The sequence below is a fragment of the Corvus hawaiiensis genome, chromosome 13 (assembly GCF_020740725.1).
Source record: "Corvus hawaiiensis isolate bCorHaw1 chromosome 13, bCorHaw1.pri.cur, whole genome shotgun sequence".
In the NCBI taxonomy this organism is placed as follows: Eukaryota; Metazoa; Chordata; class Aves; order Passeriformes; family Corvidae; genus Corvus; species Corvus hawaiiensis.
The window spans coordinates 19,949,830-19,972,106 of NC_063225.1; the positions used below are offsets into that span (position 1 = coordinate 19,949,830).

The 22,277-nt window shown below is 51.4% G+C and overlaps 1 protein-coding gene across 3 annotated transcripts in view; it reads right to left on the bottom strand.

Annotated features, from left to right (window-relative positions):
* The window catches only part of LINGO1 (leucine rich repeat and Ig domain containing 1), a 153,728-nt gene that overhangs the window by 60,136 nt on the left and 71,315 nt on the right, over window positions 1-22,277 (bottom strand). Inside the window, exon 1 of one of the 3 annotated variants that reach the window (XM_048317692.1) lies at window positions 3,310-3,418. The exons of the other annotated variants lie outside the window; for them this stretch is intronic. The gene's annotated coding sequence lies outside the window, so the exon portion shown is untranslated. Of the gene's footprint in view, window positions 1-3,309; window positions 3,419-22,277 lie in introns of those variants that run through there. 3 annotated transcript variants of the gene reach the window in all.

The window sequence follows — 22,277 nt, forward strand, 5'->3', positions numbered from 1 at the left end:
TGAGGTCAAAGCAGGGGGATGTATTCCTCCTTTCTTGGCATAAAAAGGGATTTCTCTGAATCCCGAGCCACTCCACAAACAGGGGGCACAGAGGAGCCTCAAGGAGGTACGAACACTGCTGGAGGGGCTCCAGTCCCATGTGGGACTCTGTCTGTCTTCCCAGCACAGGGACACAGCATTGGGCTGGCCCAGAGCCTCTCCCCTGCCCACCAACTTTCCTGAAGCAGTTATCACCCCAGATAACCCAAGAAAAGCTAAAGCATCTTATTTCCACAGGTGTTGAGTGCTCTTGGCTCTCACTGGCTTCAAAGCCAGGTGTTGCTGCCCCAGCCCTTGGCTAATTCTCACCATCACAGGGCCCCCACACAAGCGCATGCCTTGGCGGACACGTGGGCAGCGAGGGCACAGGTGAGGGGATGCAGTGCTTGCTCACCTGCCCAGCCCCCTTATGCACACAGCTCCTGCACAGACAGGACCTGTAACACCAGTTAATGGTTCCTTGGTGGGTTATTCCTGTTACTGTCTACTCCTCCTTACAAACTCATACATTAGCAGATCTTGCAACAATCCCCAAAGCTACCAAAAAAACCCCTTCTGTGTCAAAACTGGGAGCATGCAAATGTCTCTACTTTAGGTGAACAGAACCTGCCCAATCATGCTTCAAAGGACATCTGAGGTCCTAACATTGCTCAAGAGCCTGCAGAAGGCATTGGAGAAATGGGAAATTACTTATTTGGTTTATTTTTTGCTTTCACACATCACTTATTTTAAAAGACTAAAAACATGTTTATGAGTTTAACATATTTAAATGGATCAAAATCTGTTCAGCAAGGATGGAAAACAACTCTCCCACCCCAAACTTCTTGTGGGCTGGGACCTGCTTTTCAATCTTCCACCCACAGCAAATATTTCAAATCCATTTTTAAACTGAAAGGCTGGGGACAGATCAGGGAGAGGACCTGTGTGGGGGGCTGTGCCACTGCTCTCCTCATCATCACCCCAAGCACCCCTTACCTCGAGTCACTCAGGGATACCTGGGCAAGGGATCAACTGGGAACAGGGGACAATACCGGCATCTGTGTATGGGGAGAGCATCCAGAGAAGATAAAATGAGAAGCTTTTCCTTCCTCCTCCTCCATCAGCAGCTTTCCACAAGGAGGATCAATGCAGCCCACTGTAACTGCACTGTTGTTCCATTTTTAATTAATGAAAGAAAAAACTAATCATTGAATTAAACTTCTCATTACTCCAGCTGAATACCCTCTAAGTAAATTTAATTACTGTACGAATCGGGTTTCTCCCTGCCTGTTTCATTAGCTACTGATAAAGATGGAGGAAGGGGGGAAAAGAGGGAGAAATGAAAACAGAGAAAGAGAATGGAAGGTGGGAATACTAAATGCAAACCCAGAGGTACATGATTCAGGAAATTTCAGTGGCTTCCAGTAAGGGCCTGGGGAAAGACCCTCCCAAAGCAGGGTGGAGGGATTCCCTGTGGGATAAACCCACAGGGACAAGGTCCTACCACCCTCTCCAGCATTGCCACTCACACCCTGAGGTCACAGCCACCCCTAATACAGCCAACAGAAGTTTGGGCACAACTAGCTCCCCTCCAAACAAGGGCAGACACTGATTTCAGATCTGCAGCAGCCCTGATCCCTTCTGATCTCACGTATCTCTGAACAGCCAGTTTTTCCCTCTGCAACAAAGGCAGCAACCCTACAACACTTCAGCAGGGAGCCAGTGCTGACAGAAGCATGGGAGCACATGTGAACAGATCTCAAACACCTGCTGTGCCACCACCCTCCCAGACACCTGCCTGGAATGCTGTGTTTGAAGCCTTCCTGCTGGAGTGGGAGTCCTGCACGCCCAGGCTGGGGGGAGCCAGGATGTGCCAGCAGCACACACTCCTCCCAGGAAATCAGTGCAGGATGCCTTCCTGCAGCCCCCTGTGTTGCTGCACAGGTTTTGTTTATGGCTTGATTTTGGGGCTCTCCTATTCCTCTTCTATGATTCATCCCTCCATTCCTCCTTCCTGACAAAGGGCATGAGGCAGCACAGCCCCATTCCAAGGAGTCCAGCAGCACAGCCACAGCTCCCTTCCAACACTTGCCTCCACATCCAGCAGTTCTATGTGACTGGATAAGGTAACATTTGGGATAGACTGGGGGTGGAGAGGGTGTGGTAAATGAAAAGCACAGCTGTTTTCTCTCATTGGGTAGTCTCAGCTGAGCTGGGTGGTGGAAGTGCTACCCAGGTGCACTTCCTGCAGCCCTGTGGGGAGGATCTTGTTCTCCCCCCAGTTCCTTCCTTCTCTCCTCCATCCCCAGAGTGGTTTCTCCTGTGCAAAGAGAGCTACAAAAACCTTCTGGGCAGACCAGAAGGTCCCTTCTGTTTCACATTTATCTTCCCAAACTGGACTTTCTCAAACACCAGATGGAGAAAACAGATAACAGGCACAGATGCTGCTCTGCAGGGAGGGAATGGCACTGGGTGAGACCTGCCATGCACCTCTGGCACCTGCACAGGTCCAGACACTGGGGCCACTCCCACAGCCTGGGAGGACGCTGACTCCAGGTGGGCTCGGCTCAGCACAGCACGCTCTCCTCTCTAGCACAAGCTTTCTGCCGTAGCTAAAATTGGCTCCCACAGGCTCCTGCCATCACCAAAGTCATTCGTACAACATGTTCTGCCACCACAGGCTCTTCCCAAACTCCCACTCAAAAACCCCCATACTGTGTGTTATGGGCCCCACAGCTCCCACTCCCTCACACACTTGTCTTTTGACCCAGTGATTAAACAGAGAAAAGAAAGTAGTTCAGGATGACCAAAGTAATTTTTTTTCTTTGCCAAATTTTAAAGCCCCGGTAATAATCTGGGGCTGAATGAAACATTTTGTTTGGGCTGAAGTGAAGCTTTCACTTTGTTTGTAGGTGGCTTCCCCCCCACACTGAAAAAAAAAACCTAGAAAAAATTCAAAATGAAATGTCATCTTGAAACAGATGGCTGAAAGGTTTCATTTTGAAAATGTCAAAATCAAACTTTTCAGTGTTTCACTTTTTTTTTCCCAGCCAAAGCCACTTGCTAAATACAACCTGAATTCGTGAGCTGAGTCTGTTGACTGAAACCTGAATTTTTTTGGTGCATAAGCTGCTCCCTCAGAGCCTTTTTTTGCAGTCCTGCGCACGCACCCCACGCTGTGACCCCACTGCAGCTGGGGGACGCACATGGAGACAACAGGAGCAGCAACCTGGAGCACGTCCTTCTCCAGGGAAGTGTCCCAGGAAAGGAAAGCGAAAGCCCAGGACTTACCGTGGCAGCAGCTCTCTGCAGCTCCGCTGTGGGGGCTGGCGGGGGATCCCGTGCAGCGGGGGCAGAGCCGGGTGCTGCGGCCCCGGGCGCGAGGGACAGGGTGGTCCTGCCTGTCTCATGGGACCCAGTGCGGAGCAGGGGGCACCTGGCTCAGCCCCAGACACACAGCCCTGCAAGACAGGAGGAAGGGGACAGTGTGAAGAGGTGCCGAGGGATCTGCCCTCTCCAGGAGGGACTGCTCACTCCCACTGCTGGCCATCGCTCCCTGCAGGGAGCCCATCCCGTGGCAGAATGGGCTTTGCTCACCTTGCTCCAGGAGCAATGATGGCCATCCCAAAACTGGTCAAAACCAGATCCCAGGGCTGAGGTCTAACTACCAGGTTGGTGCTGATCAGATCTTACCAACAGCAAATCCCACGGCCTCTCTCCCATGCCCTGGGTGCCAGTCCCCACAACTGCCTTGTGCCAGCACCACTGCCAGGTGACTCCATCCCCACACACATTGTCTGGGTGACAATGTGATAATGGAGAGCAACCACACACAAGGCTCTCACTCTCAGCAAGCAGGAATCAGGTTTTGATTGCCAAGTTCAACAGTCCAAGAGTTTTCAAGCACATTACAACACCTCTAAATTCCACCTTGAATTTGGGGCCTCAACACACAGAAGGGGAATGGAAGTATTTTAAATCTGCTTTACATTTGCTATTGATGCCCAAAGAGTGACAGGATTCCCAGGATACACAGGCAGAAGCACAACAGGCCAGATTCAGGAGGGTGCTCTCAAAAAAAACACCCCAAAGAGTTAATGCAATACAAAATCACAGTTATAAAAATCTGGTTTATGCTCCACAAGAAGCTGGATAAGAAAATCACATGCCACAAAACCCTATGAAAGCAGGAATAGACACCTAAATCCAAAATCCAGCAGAGCTCAGGTTAGAAACTTGTAGGTTCATTCTCTTTTCCCTTTCACCTCTGGTTCAGCTCAGGGGCAGCAGCAGAGATGCAGCAGGACCGTCACCCTTGCAGCATGATCACAAACCACAAAATGCCAAGGCTGGTGTCAGAAAACCTGTTTGTAGGAGATCACCAGCCTGATAGCTCCCTGAAAGAGGATTAGATGGAGCTTAGACTAAGCATCTCAACAGCATCAACCCATAAGAAGATGCTCAGCCGTTGCCACTGCTAAGGTAACATGGAGACAGATTTATCCACTGAGAGAGAATCTTACTTCTGAGAGCCTCTCTCATCACGGAGAGGGGAATTTGCCGGGTCCTTGGCTCTGTGTCCACAGGGGCAGGGCAGGCAGGAGCCTGCTGGATGGACTCACATGGAACAAGATGCAGACTGGCTCCAAACTCAAACCTCCTCCCAAGTTCAGGGGGCAGCAATCGGAAATTAAGCCCATCTGTTCCTAAAACATTGCACTAGAGGTAAGGAGGATGAGAATCTGAGCTCCAAAGAAACTAAAAGCATAGAGAGACAGAGCTGCCTGTCAGGGGAGGGATGCTCTGTCTTGGGCTCACCACTGCAATGAGTTTGGGCATCTCAGCCCAGGCCTCAAATAAATCTCTTGAGCAAGGGAGGTGCTGCCAGCACCATGTGGGTTCCCTACACTAGCCCACCCTGGGAAAGGGAGAGATGAGGCAGCTGAAGTACCCCAAATCTCATGAAAAAACTGCAAACAAGGGCAGAATAGATTACACATTAGGAAGGAATCCTTCCCTGTGAGGGTGGGGAGGCCCTGGCACAGGTTGCCCAGAGCAGCTGTGGCTGCCCCATCCCTGGAAGTGCCCAAGGCCAGGTTGCACAGGGCTTGGAATGACCTGATCTAGTGGAAGGCGTCCCTGCCCACAGCACAGAGTTGGGACAAGGTGGCCTTGAAGGTCCCTTCCAACCCAAAACATTCTGTGATTCCATGGCAGGCACCAGGGATAGAAAGAGCCACCACAGCCAAACCGACCAGCAACAATTCCAGCCTGGAAAACTGGCCTTGTCAAATGGCATGGTTTCACAAAGAGTATCAAGTAATCCATCAGCATCAAAGAAGCCAGGGTTTATGTGTTTGAAAGGAAACATTGCCTTTTTTCCCCCCCCCCTCTCTCTGAGCCCAGTTTTAAGTCTCCTCATTTCTTTTCTACCCCAATCTAAACCAACTCTGCTGTCAAGCCCTTGCATTTCTCCCACAGTCACTCAATTTCAAACCAAACCTCCACATTTTCCTCTTCTCCCTTGAAATAATGATGCTAAACCAGGAAACACTGTTTTGCCCAGTTCCTGCTAAAAGCCAGGACAGCAGGGTGTTGGCTGGGAGCAGAGGCACGGGAAGTAGCAGCCAGGTGGGATTCGGAAGTGCTGCCTCCAAAGCACCTCTTGGTTCCAGGATGTTCAAAAACCAATTTTTTGCAGATTCTTTATCCCTGAGAGATGGAAATAACAAGGGAGCAGAATTGGATCAGGCATGTGGAGACAGACGGATATTTAAGAACCAATCCTGAGCACCACTCGGGTTACCCAGGGTCAGGGCAGCAAAAGAGGCAAGCGATGATTCCTCCAGCATCAGGAACAGGGCAGGAGTACCCGGTCTTTCATGCTTCAAGTAGTAAAAACTCAGATTTAGTAAAGAGTATTTATGAGTATTGAGGGGGGGGGGAAAAAAAAAAATCCATGCCACAGGGAATAACAAGGTTTTCTTGTGGCTGGTAGCTGAACAGAATAAATCTATCCACTGGGTATAAATTGTTTAAGCAAAAAATCCCTCTCAACTGGAATATTTTGCAAGAAAAATAGCAACAAAAAAGGAAAGGGAACTCTGAACCCTCATCATTTCTCTCCTCAAGATCAGAGCTATTATCTTGTTTTGTGAAGGAGAAAAAAACCACCTTTCACCACGAAGTTTAGCCAAAAGAATTGAAACATTTAGGATGTGAGTGCATTACTGCCTGGACTGACCTGCCCAGCTGGACTAGACTAAATCTCTCTATTTTACAGGGAATTATCTTTCAAAAGCAAGTGGTGGGGAGGCACCCAGGGTAAAGGAGACATCAGCCCTTGGGACTACAGCAGTCAAGGAGAGCGCTGTGTGTCAGAGCGCAGGATCTAGAGCCTCTCTGGTTATGATGCAGAGGCTGTGCTAAGGTTGCTGCTTTAGTGCACTGCAGGCACTAAATTAAGGGGACATTTACAACCCACAATGCAGAGAAGCAGCTGCTAAAGGTGGCCATGGTGAGTGACTTCACCTCTGGGTGAAAAGCTCTTTGAAAGAAATCTCAGCCACAAGGAATCAAGATGGGAAAACAAGTCCTTCCTCTCACCACCCTGCCAGGCAATGCCACATCTCTGGGCACCTGGGGCAAGTGAGGACCAGGAGTAGCCTGCTCTGCTCAGTGCCAGTCAGGGTCTGAGACTGCCCTGTTTGGAGGGGATGCAAAGCCCACAAAATACTGAAGAGCTTGGCCCAATCAGCAGCATTCTCATGTGACAAACTGCACCATCACCACCAGGACAGCACTCCGAGGGATCTGCTCCCCAGATATACTCCCAGACCAATCCCTGCCCAGATTCTGCATGACACAGACCAAGAAGGCAGCTGCCTACAGCATCAAGCAGTTTCTGGTGGCAAAACAAGTCCTAGTGCCTGCTCGGCCTTTTTCACTGCACTTGATGGCCAAGCAGGCTGGGGCTGCCAAAAAGGGGGTGACACATGGTGACAGCTCCTGTGGCTCCTCCTGGGAGCAGACAGCACTGCTCCCTCCCTCCCTCCCACACCCCATGCCAAGCCCAGCTCACCAGGGCTTTCCACCTAGCACTGCTCCTTCCTCCTCCTTCCTCGGCAAGAATAGCCAATTTCAGCACAGGCCAAAACCCAGTGTGCTGCCATAGATGAGCCAGCCCTGCCCTGTGCTTCCCCTCCTCCGTGGTCCTGTGGACACCCAGCTTGTTTCCTGATGAAAGTCACCAGGAGCTTTCCCTTGCAGGTCCAGGGACGTACTGTACTGTGCTCAGCCATGCAGGGAAGGGGATGGCTCTTGGTGGGAGCTGGCACAGACCTATTCCTGCCCAAGGCACAGGGCCCAGAGGCAGCCACCTCCTGAAAGAGGCCAAGGGAAGGGGAAGCAGAGGAAGAGCAGAGATGATCTGACAGACATGCAGGCAAGATGAGGAGAAAAGGATTTGCTGAGAGTGGATCTCAAGGTCCCAGCACACACCTTGGCTTGTGTTGAGAATTTCACATGCTGCATTGTGAGCTCAGCTGTGGAGGGGCTGCAACTGGGAGCACTTCTAATCAAGCAGAGGAGGCAGCAGCAAAGGGTGGGAGCACACCCCTAAACACAGCTAGGGCACTGCAGGGTGCTGGGCTCCAGGGAGACTGGCCCACTGGAAAGCACAACTGGCATCATGCTGACAACCCTGCAGCTTACAGACCTCTTTGAGAAAGTTAACTGAATGAATTTACACCTAAATCCCTCCAAATGCTGGGTGTTTCCTGCCTGTAGGGATTTATTTATTTTATAGCCACTATATCTACCTCCTGTTTGCTTGGAGAGTGTTGCTCTCCATGTGTTGGAGAGATTTGAACTTTCAGTCACTGGGACCAGCCCAGCCCAGGCCGTGCCCATGATCCTTTGTGCAAATGGGCAGTGAGACCCCATGCAGGCCCAGGAACTCTGGGAGCACCTCTTAAAGGGATTGCTCCAAACACCGCTGCTAGGAACAGATGGGAACCTCATGGAGACTTCTGCTGCCTGCCAGCAGAGCCAAGACCCTGCAGCTCCCATGTCTTTGGGAACCACGCACCTGAGCACACCCAGAGTTGCTACACTTGACAAAGGAATCAGCCAGGGACAAGTTTTGGCTTCTGTTGCAGAGCAGGTCAGACCAGAGTCATACATCTACTCTTCTGGCCTTTAAATGTGCAACTGGTAGAATTCTGAGGTCTTGAACTCCTCTGATAGATGAGCCCTGAGCCTGGAGGGCTGCCCAGAGCAAGGGATCCGGCCATCTCAACCCAAAGCCTCCAGGTGAGCACGTCACAGGGTGAGCATCCGATGAGCCACAGCAAAGCCAAAGTCACAGCCAAGGCCAGTTACAGAAATAGAATTGGCTCAGACTGAGCAAACGTAACTTTCCATCACTTTGCAATCAGCCATCCATCCTGGAGGCCAGCTGGCTGCCATGTCAGAGCACCTCCCATCCATTTCAGCTGGCCTGAGAATGCCGATGCTTCACAAGACTAGCTCAAGGAGGCTTGGGAGAGTTATTATCCAAAGCCAGGTGGCTGGATTTGACCCAAATCTTAGGCAAGTGATTAGAATGATTGGCATTTTTTTGGAAAGCAAACTGCTGTGCTGTACCTGCCATCCATCTTCAGAAAACTATTAACTACATGATCACCAAACCAGGCACACCTGTAAGGCTACAAAAGCCCTTGCAGGCTGATGAGGCTCATCCTCACCTGCAGCTCTGGGACCAGCCACCCCTGTAGGCTCCAAAAATGGGGTGCTTTGGCCAAGATGCTCTCCTTGAGCATCATGGTACCACGCCCAGACAGCTCTGGCTGCAGGATCAGGGATGGGATACTGAGTCATGGGGATGAGTGTTGAATTGCTGGACTGGGATGACTTTCACCCTGTGGGTGATGTGATGAGTCTATTCTGGCAGGGAACAGATTGTCACAAAACTGCCTCTGCTGAAGATCTGGAGTCAGGTCTTATCCAGGCCCCTCTGCTGCAATGGGACACTGCAACACCACCAGCCAGCAAGTATCATTCTCCCCCTCTGACTACATATGCCAAGAATAGGCTATTTTCTTCCAGAGCAAAGGACACTAACAGCAGCAGCAGCATTTCCAGGTGAGCAGAGCACAAGAGCAGCTACTGAATGACACCAACCAGATCCTAGCCTCTGCCCAGGGCAGCCCCCAACCTCACCATCTCCCACATCCCCTGCTAATGCTGTCCCCACACCAAGGCAAGGTCAGGAGCAGGGAATGCTGCTCCCAGGCACACTGGGATGTCAGCTCACCTTTCCTGCATGCCAGGGCAGGGGGACTACCCACTCACTTCTGGTTCAACACTAGAACCCCAAACTCAGCTGTTTCAGGTTTGAAACCTGAACCCAACCCCAAATAAGGGGTTATTATTACAAAATAAGGGAATGAAGAGAACAACAAGCCATGTGCAATGAATCAGAACAGATCCAGCACTCCCCAACCTACTTGTTGCAGTTTGAACCTTATTGCCCCAAGGACTGGCAAGCCAGGCCTTACAGACTGGGGACACTGTGTGGACTCAGAATTATTTTGCATGTCCTTGTCCCTGGAGAGTCCATTACCCAGGAACCCCTGAGAAACTAAGGGAGGTCATACAGTTTTATGTCCAACCCATGCCAAACGCTCAGCTGGGGCACCAGCACAGGAGCTGCCAAACTTGCTGCACCAAGAAGTTGACCTGTGCTTAGATAGGGATCCCAAGCAGGGTAAAATCTGCATTTAATACCTATTATCCTAACATCTCCCCATCTGTCCACATCCCTCACATGCCTGTAACTGCAGCGTGCCAGGGCTGCCTCATATCAATGGCACTCTAATTTCATCATTCCCAACTTATTTAGAGCAATTAGGAGGCAATGAGCACACGCCAGGGGCCAGGATGCACTTGAATAGCATCCAAGGGTTACCACAGTATCACAGGAGACTTTCAGATGGAATTATCAGCCTGAAAAAAAACTTAAATAAAAAGGAAGGCAGTCCCCAGAGGAAGGATAAGGTTCTTCTTGGTCCTATAGGTCCCTTTTTAATTTGAAATCAACTGACAATTATGAAGAAGTGATAGTCCTCATTTAATTAGTGAAGAGATGGCATCTCAGGTTGGAAGACAGAGATAGATGCTTTGCCTGGGCAACTGGCTGAAGAAAGGACCAGGGGAGTAAGGCAGGGATTCCTGCAAGGGCAATTGCCTAATCCCACCTCCAGCAAGCAGGTTTTGCTGCTGACTTCCCCGGGAGAAAAGGTAAAACCTGAGGCATTTTGGAAACTCTGGTCAGAAAGGCGAGGCAAAAAGTGAGCTACTTCTCCCTAGTGATTTCTGCTGGGTGGTGGGAGCAACGCACAAAGCCAGTGCCACCAAGCAAGCTACCAAAAAAAACCATCCAGCCTGCAGCCCAGCTTCCCAGCAGCCCCATTTCGTGGAAGGCAGGTGAGGTGCCAAAGGACGGGACAGCTCCTCACTTCTGATTTAGCCACATGCCCACACTCCTCCCGCACTTAAATGCCTGCCTGTGTGAGGAAAGCAATGGCCTATTTTTTTCTGAGCAGCTCAGTACAGCCTCCACCTCGGAGCACAGCACGCACAGGTCCTATTTAGGATGCTTCAGACACATCCGGAGGGACTCTGGGAACAATCTGTGGAAAGAGAAGACTGAGTGGGCAACCTGAGTCACTTCATTGCTTACAGAAGTGTACACAAGCATCTTCCATTTGAGCAAAGCCCAGCACAGCTCCGTTGGCTCTGGGGACCAGAGGGAAGTGCATCTTCTCCAGCACACTCCACCGATGCAGAATGACTGCACACCACCTTTCTCATCCAGGCTTACAGAAAGAAGGATCATCCCCCCACAGCTACGATCCAAACCTCTGATCCTGGCGATTCCTCTGCAGCACCAGAGGAGCCGGGAGCTGCTCTAATCTGCTCTGATGGGTGAGGTCTGCAGAGGAGATTAGCTTCCTCCCAAGGAGGAGGAAGCAGCACACGGCACGTGAGGGGAGAGATGCAGTGCACATGCCCTGGAGGGATATTTTTACAGCTGGCTGCAAAACTCAGCTCTGAACCCCTTGCCAAAGAGCCTGACTCATGCAGACAAATCAACACCATCCACTGCACGTGGGGAGAAGGAAGAGATAAGCACAGGAGTTAACTGGAGACCCCAGCCTACAGACAAAACCCAGCCTTCACCTTGAGTCCTATCCTCAAGGAAGTTACTTTAAGCTGTCAAACAAGGGCCTGTGCAGAGGCCCCAGAAACTGGGGCTGAGAAGGACTGTGCTGAGGCAAAGCCATGCCCTGCCCCTCACATTACTTTTCCTCATCAGTGCTGGTAAATGGTGCTGTTTGGGCCCTGAAAGCTCAAAGCCTCTGCTCATCTACCCAGAGGTACAGCCCAGGTCACACCTGCGTGCTCATCCTTCCAATGAAAGTCTATCCAGGGCAGGAGAGCAGCGATGGGCCCCCTTCCTCATCTCACTTTTCTGTTCAGGCTGGTTCTCAACAGCACCACACAATGTCAGCTCTGTGGTGTCTGCCTGCTTGGACACCTTGAGTCAGCTCAGAGGGAAGCCCTTCTCATTACCGCTGCAAGCTGCCAAAGGCTCCTGCTTCTGCCCTGCGGTGACCAGCAACACTCCAACCTCTCTCCATTCATTTCCCATGGGATAAAAGCCACAAAGTGACATCCAGCACAGGCAATATCTCCCAGGACTACTGATGGTGTCAGCAACCACGTGCACAGCAGCTCCCTGGGGCAGAAGGCAAGGGAGCTCATGGGAATCCATGGAAAGTGCGAAAATATGAACTGCTAATAAGATGTACTTTCAAATATCACCACGTTATGATCTATTGATCTCACACTAGAAACTTGACTTTTTCTGTATAACATTAATTTATGTCACTTGCACATTCTGGGAACAGCAGATTGAATGAGTGCCATTACACTAAAATTAGGTATTGCCGTTATTAAGTGCCAAGGGCCCAAATTGTCAAGGTGCTGAGGAGCCAATCCAGAATAACAGCAGCTCTACAACCCACAGGGGGCACCCATCCACATGGGAGCTCCAGCACCCCAGTGCTGTGGTGTGGGACATGGCCACAAGGCTCACCACAGAACAAGCTTTGTCCTTAGGGTAGCAGCCCTGCCCAGGAACAGCCTACAAGATGGGCACAGCTAGGAACAAGAGCCAAAGTCCTGCCCTGAATCACGGGAATGCCAGCCAAGGCAGAGTTTCCAACCCCATCCAACACACAGCTAAGGCCTGATGACACCTCCTAGGCTGACTAAGGCCCTAAAGAACACCTGCAGCTCATCACAAAGGTGATCTGAAACCTAAGAGCCCGATTTTGGTAGGAACTCTAGAAACAAGTTGTCTAGCAGAGGGTTTTCACAAAAGCTGAAAATGCTCCAATGGGACTTTGGCCAAATATTTTGCTCCCTTTTAAAACAGGGCCAATCCACAGTCATTTCTAATGATCCTACTGCCTGTTTTTCAGAGTGCTCACACAGATAACTTGCCACCTTTAGACCACTATATCATGGCTGAGAGCATCAAGTGGGGAAGATGATGGGCTTGGAGAGGAAGAACATCCTTCCTTTGCTCCACTTGAGCTGCCTGTGGGTGTGCCAGAGCTCTCTGAATAGCATTACATTAGTGCTGCATAAAAGCAATAAAGCCCTAAAACACCCCATTACATATTTACTGAACTACACATCACACAGACTGTCCCCAGGACACCACACGAACGCTTGGAATAACAAAGCCAAGGGCTGTAAAAAGCACCAGGCTGGGCAGGCATCTACGGTGCCCACAGCTGGGGTCAGGGCACATACAGGAGCTGGGCACACAGGAACACAGCTGTGGGGAGCCCACAGAATAACCCAACCATCACATCTAACCAAAAAAAAGCAGCATAAAGCACTGTCTCCTCTGCCAGAAACTTGCCCAAGTCCCAATTGCTGGGCACAGAGTCTGCAGAAGAATCAGCATCCAGGGTGAGACCTGCTGCTGTGCCAGTGCCCAGCCCTGGCTGCTGCCTGCCTGGCACCAACATGCACTTTCCCCCTGCTGCTGTGGTTTCACACCCAGAACTTAAATTTTTACTGTTAAGCTCAATGAATTGTCATTTCCAAATGCCTCCTGTCCACAGAAAAGGGAGCTGCGCAAAGTGCTGTTTGGTATTTCCCGGTAACCAACACTGGGGCAACCATGTTGCATTGTCATGACAATTTTGGTGGGGTGAAATGGCATGATGGGTTTTAAAAGACCTTTTTCTCCCTCTGCTCCCAGCACCTGGCAGGCTGACAGCATGCTTCCATAGGCAGGCATATGGCAAGATCACTGGCCCTACTCTGCCACCACAAAGGCCATCAGATGCACCTTGGCTGGAGAGGTCAGGTCCCCACCAGCTGGTGGCCGGTGGCAGAGGACAAGCTAACAGATGTGCTGCGATGGAGCTGAGGACTACAAGGGGTCAGAGACAGAAAGGGGGGACTCCCCTCTGTGCTAACACTGGAGAAATAGAGTCAGTTTGGGAACTTTTGGATGCATGCTCCCCCACCCCCCCTTACGGCACAGGTTTACTAAATCAGCACACTTTGCATGAGAGCTTTGCCCTTGTTAGCAAGTAGGAGGGACACAGGAAAGCCACAGCTAACTTGGAATGCACTCTCAGCTGCTGGCAATTAGGGATGCACCCACAGCCCCCTGCACTCAGCAGCACCAAGTACTCTCCAGCAGGTCTGTGGTCCCTGCCTGTGACACCTGGGGCACAGATCCAGAGCACAGCACTGAAACAACCTCAAACAGGCCCCTGTCCGCCCAGCTCCCTGCTGCTGCAATCGTGGCAAGAACCTGCCAGCAGAGCCAGAGAACACCCTGACCACAGGCTCGCCTCTCCCTCCACAGAGATGAAAGCAAAGCCCATATTCTGAAGGCTCCTTCTGGACAAGGATTTCTCCAACGCTGCTTTCAGAGGTGCAGCCAATGTGCCAACCCGCAGAGGTCCTGGCACACTGCAAAGCTCAGCCCTGCCCCAAGAGCACATGTAGTGCAACCAGCACCCAGCTGTGAGCCCACAGCCCCTGCACTCAGGCACGCAGCCAGAGATGCAACACCCGAGAAGTTTTGTGAGTTACTGTGTCCCCACCAAATAGCTCTGACCTTTTCAATATTCCATATTTTTATTGGCTGCCCATTTTCCCCCAATCCCCACAGGCTCATTAGACAGCGAGCAGCTCCGAAAGCAGCTCTGCAGCCAATGCTGTCACACAACACTGAAAAGGTCAAAGACCTCTCCAGAGGGTGCTTAGCACAGGATAAGAACACTCCTCAGCCAACACAAGCGACAGACCAGGACCTGCTGCCCAGGGGCCCTCCAGAAGCAGAGCTCCTGCTGCGGGGTCCCTAGGGCAGCAGGGTCCTGCACCACACCCATCCTTGCTCCCAAACACACCAGCTGGTGCTGCAAAAGGACCTGCCCAGCCTGATACAGATCCTCCAATAAAAACCTCGAATCCCAGGAAAGCACAAGCCAGGGCTGTGCTCCTACAGCAGAGACACCAGAGCAGGGGGGAAAGCTGCAGAAATGGCCCTGACTGGTGCCACAGAAAGCCCTAAGACTGCTCCTTAGGTAGGGGAAAGGACCAAGATCATGGCCCAGAGCCTCTGGCACACACACGCAGGACAGAGAAAGCAACTACCCAAGGTGATTATCAGCCATCTTTAGCAGATGTAGGAGGAGACTTCGAGTCCAGGCCTCCCTCAAGGCCATCAGGGGAGTGAAAGGAAAAACCAGCCCTGCTAGCAGGCTGCAGGGCCGAGCAAGCACAGCATACAGCAGCAGGGAGAGCACAGCTGCTTCCCTCACAGCCTTTTCATCAACTCCTGTCCAGCAAAGCCATCTTACACAAAATAAAGCATGACTCCCTCTGCCTGCTCCCAAGGCAATGGGGAGCCCCAGGACTTAACCCTTCTCACAGAGAGGGGCTTCAATAGCAGCAGCTCCCCTACTACGGGGTCAAAACTCACCGGGTGGCTTCAGAAATGTGTGCCCTGGAGCACGAGGGTGCAGCACTGGCTGGCTGTCCTTTCAGGGACGGCAGGCCAGGAGCAGACCGTGCCCTCCCGAACAGGGCACATACCCATGGGTCCATCAACAGCAACAAACGAGGCCCCAAAAATCCACAGGCTGGAGCCCAAGAAGACACATCCACCCCCGCCAAAATTCTGAAAAAGTAGTGGGGGAAGAAGGAGGGGAAGGCAGCCCTGAGGTTAAATAGGGCTCTGAGCAGGGGTGGGGGCAGCTCCAGGTGCAGGTGGTTGGGGCAGTTCCAGGTGTGGGTGATCAGGGCCATTAGGGCAACAACGGCTGTAAACAATTAGCTTGACTCGTTGCAGCTGAGCTCTCAGTGTCCTGAGCTTCTTTGTCAACAGCAAAACGCGCCCAAAAAATACGCCGACCCAGAGGTAGAAATAATAAAAGACAAATAAAGAAGCAACAGCCAGAAACACCCTAGGAGAGAGCAGGAGAAGGAAGCAGAGCCGCCCAGTGGGGGCAAGGGTGGGGGAAGCTCTGGGGATGAATACCAGGGGCTAACACTGCAACAGCTCCTTCCCGAGAAAGGGAGCGTATCACTGCTCTGGCAACACGTACTCAGATTTTTCTAAAATAATGTTAGATTTTTTCTTTTTAAAAAATGGATCTGGGCAAAGGAATGCCTTGATATTAGTGACAGATGGGATGGAAAAAATTTTGTTTGGAAAAAAAAAAATCTTCATTTGAGTCACACATATGCAGAAAGGAAAAAAACTTAACCCCTCCGGGCCCCCTGCAGGGATGAGCTGCATCATACCAGCAAAGAGCCAAATCCTGACTAGCTTCAGGGACGGACCCCTGCCCTTCAGGTCACTAGAGTCCACAGCTGGAAGGAGCAGAAATAGGTCTGCCCTACAAAAAAGGTGGTTTTCTTCCTCGCTGGAAAATGGTGAAGGCAAATGGGCATTAAGCCCTCCCTGTCACACCAGACGGCTTTGCTTGGGACAGTTGTCATCCCGCAGCTGTGGCGGTGGCACGTCCCAGGAGTCACATCGTCACCTTCTTGGCTCCACTTGGCCAAGCGCAGCCCTCAGTGCTGGGAGCACAGTGGCCCTCCGAGAGCATCCAGCACGTGTTATCAGCGAGAGCTTTGCTCATGCTGCAGACAGCAGGAGCTTCAGAGAGGAGTCCTGGGGGAGATGGGCTTTACCTTGGGAAGCACTACAACATGAGGAGCTGTGCTTGCCCAGGGAAGGCGTGGAGAAGGGAGGAGTGAGGGGCAGGGGGTGGGCCAAGATAAGGAGCGGCGCAGGAGAGGGAATTACAAAGTGTTTGCCCTTGTGGCGGAAACGGCTGGAGATGATCTCCCACTGCTCCTGTTTTGACAGCCCAAACGCACTTGCTCGCACAATATCTCAGTCTCGTTAAAGGTAATTACAGTTCTTCCTGTGTAATGAGATGGTTTTTAAAGGCCATTCAAAAGAAATTTTCTATAATGAGGTTAAGGGTTTTATGGTGTTATACATCAAGGGAGCTGGTAATTGGTCGGATCCAGGCAGCATCCTGAAGCAGGGAGATAGGAGGTTGTGTGAATAATAGACTAGCACGGAGTGCAGAGTCTCCAAAATGTTTTGGTTCTGCAGAGGAGGAAGAATAAAAGTGAAAGAATGAGGAAAGAAAAGAGAGAAAGGAAAAGGCAGAGAGTTGGATGTTTCTGGCTCCTGCGGGACTACAGCGGCTTCTTCCATCTTGCTCTGAGTGGGTTTTGAGGAGTTCATGAGTGAAGAAGGCGCAGTGCGTGTGTTCCTGGCTGGGAAATACTGCTCTGCTGGTTGGCACAGGGTGGCAGCCAGCTCGGTCCCAGGCAGGCAGGGCCCACCTGCACGAGTGGGCATGGCTGTGAGATCTGGCTGATGCAGACTTGCAGCCACCCCCACCCGCTCCATCTGGAGGGAGGGAGAGCAGAAGGCTGTGACCATGCAGGGATGTCCGCGCTGCACACAGAACATGGCTGAGGTGGGCACAATGCCTTGTGGGGGGGGGTGTAGCTCCTGCCTCTTACTTCCTCCAGACAAACTCCTGGTCACTCCCTCAACCTGTGCAGGAAAAATCCCCAGCAGACCTGCCTCCCAGCCCTCAGATCAAAGCCTTTCCCTGCTGGATTGCTCCTTGGTTATTATTGCTGTTGCTGCAGCTTCCGCTCCCTCCTGTCTCCTCTGTTCTTCCAGGGCCTCCCAGCAGCGGGATCATTATTCCAGGGCGTTTAGCAGCAGCTCCCCAGCGTAGCTGCTGAAGGCCTGCAGCATTTCTCCATATTTAGAAGCAGCTGATGGTGGCTCAGACACTGCTGTAGGTAAACAACAGGGAGCTGAGCTGGAAGAGTGGCTATTTTGGTGCCACCCCCAGCCCAAGAGTCCCAGGCAATAGCAACTCCATAGCAAAGCTTCTTCCCTTGGGATCTTCGGCCCACTTGTTCAGCTGGAGTGGCATCAGAGAGACAAGTACCTGAACTCCGGGCAGCTTGAGTGCTCCTCTGATTGAAAAATCAGCCTGTAGACGTGTGGAGGTTCACCCACCATTTGTGCTGGTGACACTGGAGTGGTCGGACAAGTGTGCTGGAGATAGCAGGGGAGGATGCTCTTCACATCACTGCCACCTTCTCTGGGAGGACTGCTGGTTAGGGGGTCATGACTGAACCCCAGCTTCCCCTCAAACCTAAATGTGCTGTCCTGCACAGCTGAACTCCTGTGAACTTCAAAAGGTATTTGAGTAGGGTTTTGTTTGTTTTAGTTTTCGCAAGGGTTACCCGCCCATACACCCACTGTAGAATCCATAACTTGGCCATAGCCGGGCCGAAACTCTTGACTGTGATCTCATGTCACAGTGGGGCAGTGGAATTGACTTCCCAAGGCATGGACTGACTCCAGGATGTGTGGTGCTGGAGCTGAAGGCCTTTGAAAACGTGGCACAGCTGGAGGTGAGAATTTGCGGGCAAATCCTGCAACATCCTGAGCAGATGCAACTTCGCAGTGCTGCACTGTGGCTGGAGGAACTGCCCTGGGACTCAGACCCCTAATCTGGATCTGTGGTCTTATTCCAGTCTGAACTTCCCAGTGCTTTTTTGCCGCTATCTACTACTGTAAATGGCACAAAAACTGCTGGCCCTTCAGGAAACAGTTTTTAATGGCTGGAACTCCCACCTCCTGCTTGGCTGAGGCCACCGGCAGAGGCTGGAGCAGGAGAACCCCTGATGACCTCGTCAGCAGACACGGTGGAGGGTGTGTAAGGAAGGCCCACATCCCATTTCCAAAGTGAAAGTCCCATGTTTGAGTACCTGCAAACTCCATCTGGGAAACAAGAGCAGGAAACATCTCCCGGGCCCTTGGTTTCAAACCACAATAAAGTGCATTTTGCAGATGCCACCAGTCGTGGGTAACATTCATTACTCGCCTTACTCTGCCTGAGGAGTTGCATTTAATATCCTGCCTATTTATGTTTTTTAAAGACCAATTAAATATTAAAAGCATTTATCAAGGTTTAACGCTGCAGTGAGTCCAACAGCATGGATGCCAGTGATGCCAGTGCTTGTGGTTTCTGTGGGGAGCAGCAAGCGGAGTCATGGAGCTGCTCTGCTCCAGGGCAGGGACACAGGTGGCCCAGGGGGACTCAGTGGGGGGACACTGGCACCCTTTTCAGCTCCACATCTCTGGAGAGAGCTGGAAAAGTCCAAGAAATGCCCATTCTCAGGATGCATCCCCACCCAGGGTCTAAAGCTCCTTGTCATGTACCAAAATGATCCTCCACTCTGCCCTGGAAACCTGAAATCACAGTAGCTGGTTTGGGAATTTGTCAGCTCACTGTGTTTTCAGCAGTAAATACCAGTTTGTTGAAATTCAAAGCAAGGATCAATTGTGACAAATTACCCACTTCACAAAAATCCTGGAAAAAGGCTCAGAAAGTCAAAATGTCCCACTTTTGACACATTTAAAATAAGAAAAGAATCAATTTTTAGGTTAATAAATCTAAGGTAATTTATAGTTTGCAAAAAAGAACTAGAAACGAAAAGCAACTATCAAAATGTTTTGAAAGCATATAAAAAAATCCTTATTGAGTGGAATCAAAAGGGAGGTTTTCAAGATTTTTTTTCCGTCTTTTACTGCTATTGGAATTTTTCATCTCTGCCGCTGGTGGGAACTCACTTCTTTTCTATCTCAGGAGTTGCAGGGGTGGGGAGATGCTTCCTGAGCCAGTTCTGGCCTCGCTCACATGGCTTCAGTTGGATTACGGCTGTTACTGCCTTTCCCAGATGCCAGAGGCCTCCGGAGGCTCTGGGTGAGCATGTCTGCAGACATTCAGCCCTCTCCCACTCGGAGTGCCAGCCCTGGCACAGCGGGGGAGGGAGGGAGAGCCACCAGTTCAGCTGTCACTGTCATGACGTGCTGATGGCAGGACAGGGTGCTGGGTACAGCCTGCGTGCAGGTCCCACGGAGCCCTGGCTGTCCCTATGCTCCCCTCAGCAGGCAGATGGACAAGCAGAGAGCCTCCAGAAGCAGAGCAGGTGATGGTGCTGAGTGGGAAGCAGATAAGGGGAATGCTTTCCTTGCCCTCCCCATCCCCCTCAGCCTGGTTAGGTGCTGTGTCCCCCCAGATCTGCAGCATCAAACCCCATGTTGGAAAGCAAGACCAAACTCCTAGGCAGCATAAAACCTACAGGCCTAGGAAAAGGGTATCCTGGTCACCACCCCTCTGTCACATCTGGCTCCCTCATGGCTGTTCCACCAAGGGCCCTGTGCCACCACTGGTGTCCCCATGCTTTGGGGTGGGCTGTGCCAGGGCTGTTTGGGGCCGGGGGGTCAGAGCGCTGGTGGGCTTTGCAATAGGCATCTGTGCAGAGATACAGGCAGCAGAAAGGGAAAATAAGCTGACAGAAATACAGGAGGCCGAGATAATGAAGCAACAGCCCGTATTTCCCATGATGAGTAACAAGCACCCTGTTAGGGGTACAGTGAGAGAGGGAGACAGCCAGTCCCTCCCTCTCCCCGCACACTTCTTCCCCCTCTGCCCCCCTCCTCCCTTGCCCTGTTCCCCCTGAATTTATCTTTCATCCAGAGTAACATCTCTCTTCATAAGGAGAGAAAGAATTAAATATTTCACGAGGCTGCAGTCAATCTTGCAGGGCCCTTCTGTTGACATTTCAAACATATATTTGACATTGCTTTCTCATTCCCTCCTGGTGGAGCAGGGAGCTCTGCAGAAAACTCTCTGCAGGGAGGGGACACTGTGGGCTGTTCCAGCCACCCTCATGGGGAATGAGATGGAGGGAGCAGCCCTTTTATTTCCCCTCCCTTTCCTCCTCCCTTCCTCTCCTTCCACAGCTCCCCCAAACCATGGGCAGCCCCTGCCCTCTGCTTTGTCCCTTCCTTCCAGCAAAGTTGAGCTGTCTCCTAGCTGTGCCCAAAAACAGGACCTAAAAGCCACTGGTTCAGCAGTGCTGAGGGTTTGATAAAGCTCCATCCTCAGAGAATTCCAGCCCCTCTGCTGTGCAGTACTGTAACAGCTCTTCCCTTGTGGGCACAAGGCAGAGGTCACATGAGGAAGAGGATATAGGCTGGGGTTCCATTGTGGTGCCACCCTCTACATCTCAGGTGGACATTGAAATCTGTAAGGAGGTTGATAAGAAACCTTCTCCCTCAAATCTACATCCTCTGCCACCAGAGAAGAAGGTTTGAGAAGCACGTAGACGGTGTTAGGCAGCAGCAGCTACAGGGGCTGATTGCTCCAGGAGAGGAGTCAAGGTCGCCTTGCCAGCCCGCTGGGAAAGGCTGGGAAACTGCCAGAAAAACGCTGGAGCTGTGCCATTCCCCAGACTCCTTGTGCAGGGAGTCTCCCTCATAGCTGGAGCACCAAAGGGTGGGGAACCCTCACCCCCACGCAAGAAATAAGGGAGAGGAACAGTGGAGGGACATCCCTGTTCCAGCCTCTCAAGCATGTAAGCCATCTTCAAGAGCTTCCCAGGTGCCAGAAACCCCAGCTGCTCTCTGGGATGCTTCCAAAACCTCCAGTGTTCCTCTCACATCCCAGGAGGCACAAGGCTGCAGCATGCCAAGCGCTCGCAGCAGGGCTGGACAGGGTGGAGGGCACATTCCCACTAGCAGGGTGCCACATCCAAACTGTCACCCTGTTAGTGCTTCTCTGCAACTACCCCAACCCCTGCAGCCCGTCACTGTCCTCTCCCAGCCTGCTCTTGAGAGAGGGGAAAATGGCAAAACCATCGCCGTGGCTCTTCAAAACAAGGCACCTCAAAACAAGGTGAGGACAAGAAGCCACTGCAGCAGAGATACAAGGTGATGTTCCCAGAGCAGAAGGAAGATCACCCTCAAAGTCACCCCTCTGACCTAAGGCATCCACTGCTCTTTCCATTCCTTCCACTAACACGAGCCTCACGGTGAAACTGGGGAAACTGGCAGAATCAGAATTGGTTATGAGGAGGGACCCTGACTGCTTTTATACACCACATCCCGTCCCAGGATGCAGCTTACTCTACAGACACAGCAGCAAATTGCTGCAGACCAAAGGGAGAAGGAAGGTTCAAAGTTCTTCAGGAAAACTGGATGGATTTGCAGAGCATTCTCCTATTTAATGAGGTTTTACAAATTGTTTCTAAGGTTTCTACAACTCCTCTGGTGTGTCAGTTGAACAAATTCCTTTCTTCTTTTTAAGTTCTGTATTTAAAGATACATTTAACCTCCCTGTTAAAATATTTCCCAATTCCTAGTAAAATTACAGAACTAAGATTTTCATCTAGCTCTATTGCTCTGACTCAAACTCTTGCTGTAACCTTCTTCCCATCACCAGAGGTTGATGTTTGCAGATCAAAAGGAAATATTTACGACCACTGGTGTTTCCCCTAGAAACACCCGTGACCCTCACAAGCTCATTGAATGAGATCCAATGACTCCAAGTCGAAGCCAGGCAGTTCTAGGCTGGGAAGAAGATACCAGTGGTTACGAGCAAAGGAAACAGAGTAACAGAGCTGTTGACTGAAGAGCAGGATCTTCTGCCCTGCAGGACCTCTCGGCCGGACACAGCGTTGCCAAAAGCAAAGCTCTTCCCCTGAGGATACCACAGGGGCCCTCGGTAGGGCAGCAGGACCAGGACCCCCAACAC